The sequence below is a fragment of the Parus major genome, chromosome 9 (genome assembly GCF_001522545.3).
Source record: "Parus major isolate Abel chromosome 9, Parus_major1.1, whole genome shotgun sequence".
NCBI lineage: Eukaryota > Metazoa > Chordata > Aves > Passeriformes > Paridae > Parus > Parus major.
The window spans coordinates 6,864,129-6,872,037 of record NC_031778.1 but is presented as its reverse complement, the minus strand read 5'-3'; the positions used below and the strand labels follow the sequence as shown (position 1 = coordinate 6,872,037).

General features: G+C 40.0%; 1 long non-coding RNA gene across 1 annotated transcript; it reads right to left on the bottom strand.

Annotated features, from left to right (window-relative positions):
- Positions 1-4,256: 4,256 nt before the first annotated feature.
- On the bottom strand, positions 4,257-7,672 carry LOC117244860. The gene is made up of 3 exons (XR_004498703.1): positions 7,569-7,672; positions 6,643-6,729; positions 4,257-5,696 (listed from the first exon to the last, which is right to left on the bottom strand). It is a non-coding gene; the product is annotated as an uncharacterized LOC117244860 (long non-coding RNA).
- Between the last annotated feature and the right edge of the window lie 237 nt (positions 7,673-7,909).

The following is a 7,909-nucleotide window of genomic DNA, read 5'->3' as shown; positions in this document are numbered from 1 at the left end:
GAACAGAATTTGAATCAAAATTAAAATCACCAAGATGATATAAAAACTGTCTCAAGAGAGCCCACAGTTTGTTACTTAGAACAGAGACATAAAGGTGTCCTACACATTTGTCCATCAGATCTTAGTGTTTTTCCTGGAACTTAAATAAAAAAACCTGAGACAGAGAACAAAATTAGAACATAACCAGAAAAACGTGTAAATGCAGGATCTCTTAGCTAGCCCACCATGCAGTGCAGCCCACCTCATAAATTATAGCTTAATAATACTTTTGTATATGATGATATGGGTTATTGGTCATGGGGTATTAACACAATGATGCCTGCAAATGGGAATTTTACGATCTCTTAAAATGCACTTGTCACTTCACTTGGTCCAATTCATTGTTCCTTGCTGTTATGGATAATTATGGGTGCTGACTTATATTAGGCAAAATTACAATTGATGCGAGCAGAGATTTTGATCAAAATGAGCCTGTTCTATTGTTCTGTTTTACTTCATATAAATTGATGCTAGAGTTATTTTAAAGGAAAAAAGCAGTCCAAACAACAAATAAACATAGAAACTAAACACCTTTCCCATTCCTGGTCCCAAAGAATTCACATCAGCAGCAATGTTTTCAGTCACTGTCAGTGAGTTTTGGGTTGAGCCTTACACATGCACCTGCTACTGGGTAATGCTACCAGGCACAAGTAAAGGAGCCAATCTTTTATTCAAGGATGTTCTCCTGAAATCTGAGGTCACTACTTACCTAAGATATCTACCGGTAGTAAGTCATTACACAAATACTGTGAGCTTGGAGTAGCCTGCACCAGCTTGGGTTTGAGCATAGGTGCTCTAATACTTGCTGTTCAGTGTGGAAAACTCTGCTTGGTCCTAATCTGCCCTTAGGTTTGGCTTTGGAGTTGAGAGCACCATCCCACCCCTTTGTAACCCAAGCACCATTTGTTGGGGTAACACATGCACTGCATGTGGCTCAAGCTGCTCAAGCCAGCAGGAGGATGAATGTATTTACTTACACTCCCTGAAAAGTTGTCTTCTAGAATCTGTTTTTTATGTGGCTTGGTAGTCTTCCAAGTGCAAAGGATTAAATCACCAGGAAGTGCTATCTTCCCATTTTCAATTCCCTTTTAAAATGTGGCTTTTTGTGATGCCTTCGGATATCAGTAGCAATGCTTGGCAACATTACATATTGCTGTTTAATTGCCTTAAAAACTATTTCCCTGGTAGTATCATTAATAATACCAAGTCTAAATTGGATTAAGAACTACACTGCTATAAAGTTAATTCACTGTGATACTAATGAAACGTCATGTGAGGCTTCCTGTAAATCCAGCTAAACAGTCACTGCCAAGGGTCATTAAATCAATGGCACATTCAGCTATTCTGCTTAGAAAGTATTGTTTTAATTGCTAGCAGGTGATTTTCATTAATGAAAGCATCTTCCATTTTACTGATTTTTAGGTCTGATGGCAATAGAGCCTTTTGTAGTCCAATAATGACAATACTTTTACATTTCTAGGAAAGGAATTAAGCTCACTTGAGAAAGTGGTTGAACAGGAATGAACAAAATTTCAGTCAGAATATTCCACTACATATTTATAAAGCACCCAAGTAAAAGACTGGCTCTGATGCTCAAGCAGGTCAGCAGGTTTTGGCATGAATATCATCTCAAGCAATATGAAATGTTACAGATCTGCAGCTTCCACAGGAGATTTCCCATTGGACAGCCAAGTTTGAAAACTCTCAGCCTTCACCTCTCTGCATGAGCTTACTCAGGTAGAAAACAGCAATAACACTTTGTGAAATATTTCTAATTCACGGGGGGAAGGAGTGCAAATGACACTGGAAGTGCTGGACTCAAACACTGTTAAAAATGTTTGCTAAGTGGTTAAAAGTATGCCATGATCTTGACCTGCATATCATATTTTTTTTAAGTTTATTTTTCATATTCTCAGAGGGACTTGTCTTTAAATTTAGTTTTGCCCCAATTTCCATTGGGTTTTTGCTGCCTTCTCTCTTATTTTTCCAAAATTAAAAGCATGTGAAAAACAGCCTTTCCAGTGTATCCTTTGGCTCTGAGCTTTGTTCATAGCAACAATTCAGAATCTGAAGATCTTGGCTGCAATCTTAAACAGATTCTCAGATTGCAAACAATTGGGGCAGGGGTGAGAAGGAAAACTGCTTACTTAAACAGAGAGAAAAGGTAAACAGGAATTCCCAGAGGAGCTCAAGACACACACCCACACACCAGCTGTTACACTTTTCAGATACACAAGGTAAGAGATGATGCAATTTATTGTGCAGAAGATAAGTGGGGAAAGGTAGGTTTAAAGACAAAGGCGAGGTGGTTTCACCCATCTCAAAGACTGCTGAACATTACACAATTCCCACTACTAAAGTCGCCTCTCAGCAGCCTCTAATTACCTTAATAGCAGACACGGGATCATGCAGTTAAAGGGATTCTTGACAGAGTAACCTTACATCTGTCCTGAGAAGATGCACCAGAAGCTGGTGAGACTCTTGTAGCCTTCAGTTCCAGCAGCCTCTTTTGAATGTCCAGGAATGGAACATTTCCCAGAACCTCAGCATTGCTTACTCCTGTGCTAGTTAGAACTTCTGGAGCAGCTCTCCCCCCTGCACAGTACTCTGGGCAAGGCAAGACAGCTCTTGGAACACAGCCATGCTCTGCAGCATGCCTCTCATAGTCCATCTTCATGAACTTGGGCAGGCCTGAGGTTTATAGAGCCCCTTTTTCCTACCAGCCATAACAAAAACTACCAAAGTTTGGTGTGGCGTGAGGAAAATCATTGCCCATTTACTGTGCAGAAACATCTCTGACTTCTGCTCTGTGTTCAACCATACATCCCTTCAGATCTAAGAGAAACAAATAATGGAGTATAGAATTTAAGAATGCACCCATCACCACTTACTTATTTTGATCCATGTATTCTGTATTTCTGGTTCTACATTAGCTAAAAGGATGCAATTCAGTCTGAGTATCTAATGAGGATTGACCAGGATTTCAGTGATACTACACAATCCATGTCTCTAAAGGGGAGGCCAACAGGGCAGAAGTCTTACTACCACTAAGCTTCATTTATAAATGCTCCTTTCTTCTTAACAGCTCCTCTGTGTAATAATTTTCATCCAACTCGAGGCAAGAATAGAACTTTATTTAAAAGAAACTTAATTCAGGGTCACTTTCAGTAATGACACGGTTTTAAATCCTGCTATTCTGACACATAAAATCATTGCTAAAAATCTCCCTTTTGTCTCCCAGATATTCTTCAGCAATACTTACTCTAGCTGGCAGTATTCCTTCTTCTCTATGACCCTGCCTGCCCAAAGTACAGGTAATGCAAACAAGTTGTAAATCAGAAAGATTTATCAGTCAGAGCTCATTCCACCTCTTTGATTTGTAGCCAGATTTTCCAGTGGGGAGCCAGAGCATTTGGGCAATTCTGAGGACCAGGTAAAACATCCCTGAACCTCCTGTGGAGGATTTACAATTAAGAACCAATATTTTTACCAGTGAAAATCTAACTCTTCTGGCAAGCAACAGGGCAAAGACCTTGCTTCCTATCCTCACACCTACTTTTCAGCTTTCAGGGATATTTTAATTTTGCACATAATACTTGGTTTTTTAATATTTTTAGGGATTCCCCTACAAAAATGCAGATTGGCCTGGAACACCATAGTCTGAAATCCTCTCATACCTTTTTTTTTTTATAATAGAAGTCCTTCTGTTTAAATATCTGCCCTCTGATTTTATAAATCAACTGATGAAGGTCACAGGTTTCCTACGCTGAATTCCAGTTTGTGTCAAGTACAGCAAAAGTGTCTCAGGGACTGCTGTGGCTGTTGTTACAATTACTGCAAGCTCTCTGCTCGCCTGTGGATGTTTAGCTTGTCTCCTGAGCAGTCAGCATTGCCTCCTGTTATAAAGAGGGCAAACTAAATAACAAGGAAGTGAAGGACACTATAAAGGAGACTGAAAACAAGTTGCTTGGCACTGATTTTGACACCAATACTCCTGGAAGCAGAGGGTGGCCATAGTGCAAATGCAACATCTTTGCCTTAACTTTCACTTTATGAAGCTGTTAGGTTTAGTTCATATTTATAACAGACAAAAGCTGATTCTCTTTATTGATTTGTATACACATATGTGCTTGCTCACACTAGGAGAGTTAATGCATAAGATTCTAAGCATTCAATTTCAGCACAGTGCTTTAATCTAAAAGTCCAGATGAGAAGAGTTTCCTTTTAATAAAACCTATACAATGGCAGTGATGTTCCTATTCTCTCATTCTTTTCACAATGTATGTTTAGACCAGACTTTAAAAGCAGTTAGAGCACTCAGAATAAACACATCTATTTGTGTCCTGTGCTGCCTCTTCTTCATTTCTCTGTAGTAGTTATTCTTTTATCATGAATGGCTTATCAAATGTCAACTCCGTGTCTCTCCAGAAAATTAAAGGCTGTATATCATATAATAAACTACTCCACTGTCAGTTGGCATCATAAACTACAAGGAACCAGTTGTTCAGGATGTCACCCAGCTCTGACCAGAGGCAAGATGAAAGCTGAACTCTGACCTGAAGGAGTGAATGAGAATACACTGTTTGTCACTGTCTAAAGAAAACGTGAACCGCCTCCACTGGCATCCAGACTTTCTAAATTTAGTTTCATGCTGAAGTCCTGAGATTAGTGAAACCTTTCAAAGAGGAGATGATAGTGCTTTGTGTTTTACCCAAGGACAGAGCTTAATCATGTTCCTCCTCCTTGGAGGACCTTATAGCACATTTCTAAAATAAAAAAATTCTGCCTGTGTAAATTTGGACAGGAGATAGACACTCAGATTTTTTGCTCATATAAATGGGATCAGCAACCTAAGCGTGTCAGTTCAGGAATTCAGCCTGCTAAAATACAGCATCACAATATCTGGCAGTTTACCTTCAGATAATTATGGTGCTCTCTGTATGTGTTTTCAAACACTGACCTTCCATGCATACATTTCACACATTTCTTACGATGCAGGAGGAGCTGAAGTTATGAAAACATTCGAGTCAGAACTGAAAGCCTGGTGGTGCTGCTGCTGCAAATGGCTGGCAATACTGTCAGTCCGTGCTGGGCTCTGACATAATTTCCAAATGCCCTACCAAGAGGATGAAAATGCAGCGTCTCCTCTAAAACAGCAATTCTTGGCAGCCTCTCTTCCCTGACCTTCTTCATTTTCCCTCCTCAGCACATGCTAGGAATTGGGCAGTGTGCTGCTCTCCACCCCAAATTTCACTGCCTTTCCAGAGGGGAGCCTGCAATTCATTCTACACCAAAGCTTGTCCACTTAGCACCCACCTCTGATTTGTTTCTTGCACCTCCATCTCTGAAATGACTGGTGTTAACTTTTAGCTCAGAATCTGCTGCTGTAAAATGTTGAGCTCAAGTCAGAGATTGAAGTTTAATGTAGCTGCTGCATTTCCTCCCACACAGACAAGGTCTAAAGCAATGGTGAAACACCAAGACATAAGAATTCAGGAGCTTGATAGTTATTCATCTGCCCCACCCCAGCTTGCATATGGGGCTTCAGCCCTCATCACTGAAGGTGAAGGGAAGCCTGAACTCTCTTCAAAAATCCTGGACACACAGCTTTAGAGGGCATCTTCTCTGTGAGGCAGTCTATGTGGAGCTTCCCAAAGCTGACAAAAGAAATTTCATTGACTTTTTTCCTTCCCAGTTATACCCAACAGCCCAGTGTTTACAGCTGAACCCAGAAACCAGGAAACACGTATATAAAAAATCTGAACTCTGTAAATTTTAAGGCATCAAGCGCATTATAACTGCCTGTTAATGCTTTCTTCCCCTTCTCTCTTACTGCCTGCTGGAGTGTGTACTGCTGGCAGTAGGATGTCAGTGTGGGCAGCACTGACTCACAGCAGTGTCACAGCAAGCAACCCTACAAAACACACACCTTTCTGCACATTGCACACCGTGTGGCCCTGGGTGACTGCAGGGGACAGTCAATATGTGTGACCTTGAAGGAGTAGAGTTTCCAAATATCTAATGTTACCAACCAAACAAATGGCCCAAGGTCAGAGGCAAAGTCACTTCACTCTGAAATGGAGGTCAAAGAGTCCTGACTAAATTCTTTGAGCTGACCACCCAACCATGCTTCATTTCACATCCTTCTCAGTAATCATTATGTTTCTTCAAGTGCAGCATAAAATTTCTTGCATTCAGTGCCTAGTTTTTATTCTCAGACCATATTGATCACTCCCCTGTCCCACAAAAGAAACTAAAAAAAGCAAATGATATCTTCTTCCCCATAAGACATTAAGTACTTATATACCTTACTAATTTAAAGCAGATTTTTTTATTTTTTTTTTTTAATCACAGCAAAAGAAGATGATCTTGCCAGATTTAAGTTTGTGTTTGGAACTCAAAAATTAGTTTGGTGAACTCTTAAAAGATATTTCTGATAGAAAAAGCCATTGCAGTGATATGACACTGTATGTAAGAAACTGCTTTGTTGCCTAGCAATACCCAGCTGCTTCACCATTAAGGTTTTAAATGTCATTTCTCTCTGTTTGACAAGCTCAGCAAAATCTACAAGCAACAAAACTGAGTCAGTTCAAAGTGACTTACACTGTGAAGTGTTTCCAGTTTCCCACAGATCTGCAGAATTACAATATTTTTCTTTCCTGGCAGTTTTATTCACAACACTAAACTGTTCTATAAAAAACAAACAACAACAAATATACAAAAAATTAGATTATGTGCTTCACAGCTTATTGTAATGCAATTGCACCTAGGTGACAGGAGCTGATATTCCCTCTGGTAATAATTTAACCATAATAGGGAAATAATGTGTGTATATTTACTTTACTGATGTGGACACAGCACACACCTCCAGTGCAAGCTCAAAAGACCAAGACCTTTCCATCTCCCCATTTTCACCCTGATATCCTACTCCTCATACCAGCACTGTCCTATTACTTTATACCTCTTTTCTCAGCATTTTTAAAAAACATTCCAAAAAAACAATTTTCTTACTCTACTAAGTAAGCATTCTGTATTTTGTTAGCAAAACTTTGATCACCAAACTTTTACAGAGCCAGAGCTCTTCTGTGGCAGTGGATGAGTCCTGCTACAGTTCTGTACCCTTTAATGCTGCAAACCAGACTTAGACCATTGCTGTAATCTTATGTCAACAGAGACATACACTATCCATAAATGCTCTGTCCTAGCCTTTAGCCTATTGAGAATAGCTAGAAAACCACTCCAAACAACCCAGAACACACTTCCAGAGGGCTCCACTGCCAAGTCTGGAAAGCAGAAAAATGTCATTCAGCAGTATTAAAAAAGAAACAATTGAAATATCTTTTGTTTCTGGTTTGAGTCTTACCAGACTGTGCCCTAGAGCAGCAGGTCACAGTGAGAGGTTCATTCATGGGTATTCAAAAGCCACCAAGGAAGACTCTTTGTTTCTGGCCTTTATAAACATACAACAGAAAGGGAAATAGATGCCAATGTTGGGAACCTGCTTACCAGCAGGAGAGAAACAAACTTACCCCACTATTTTCTTTGCCGTCATTCCAGGGGTATCACAGCAGGTTAAACACTGCTCTTAAAATTCCCCGGTCTTGGTGTTCCCCTAATACCCTGTGGCCAACAGGAAGAAGGTGGCATTAAAGGGTGGTAGGTGAGAATCATCCTCATTAAATGCAAAGCCAGCAGTTAGAGATAATAAGGCACCAAACAGCAGTAATTAGAAATAATAGCAAGCACCTTATTTCTACCCTTGCTGTGTCTTTAGCCATAATCACCTCCTGTGGGGTGAATTGAGAACAAGCAGTTGAGGGGCTGGGATTGGGGATTTAACAGTAAGGCCAGTAAAGCAAATGCTGTAAGT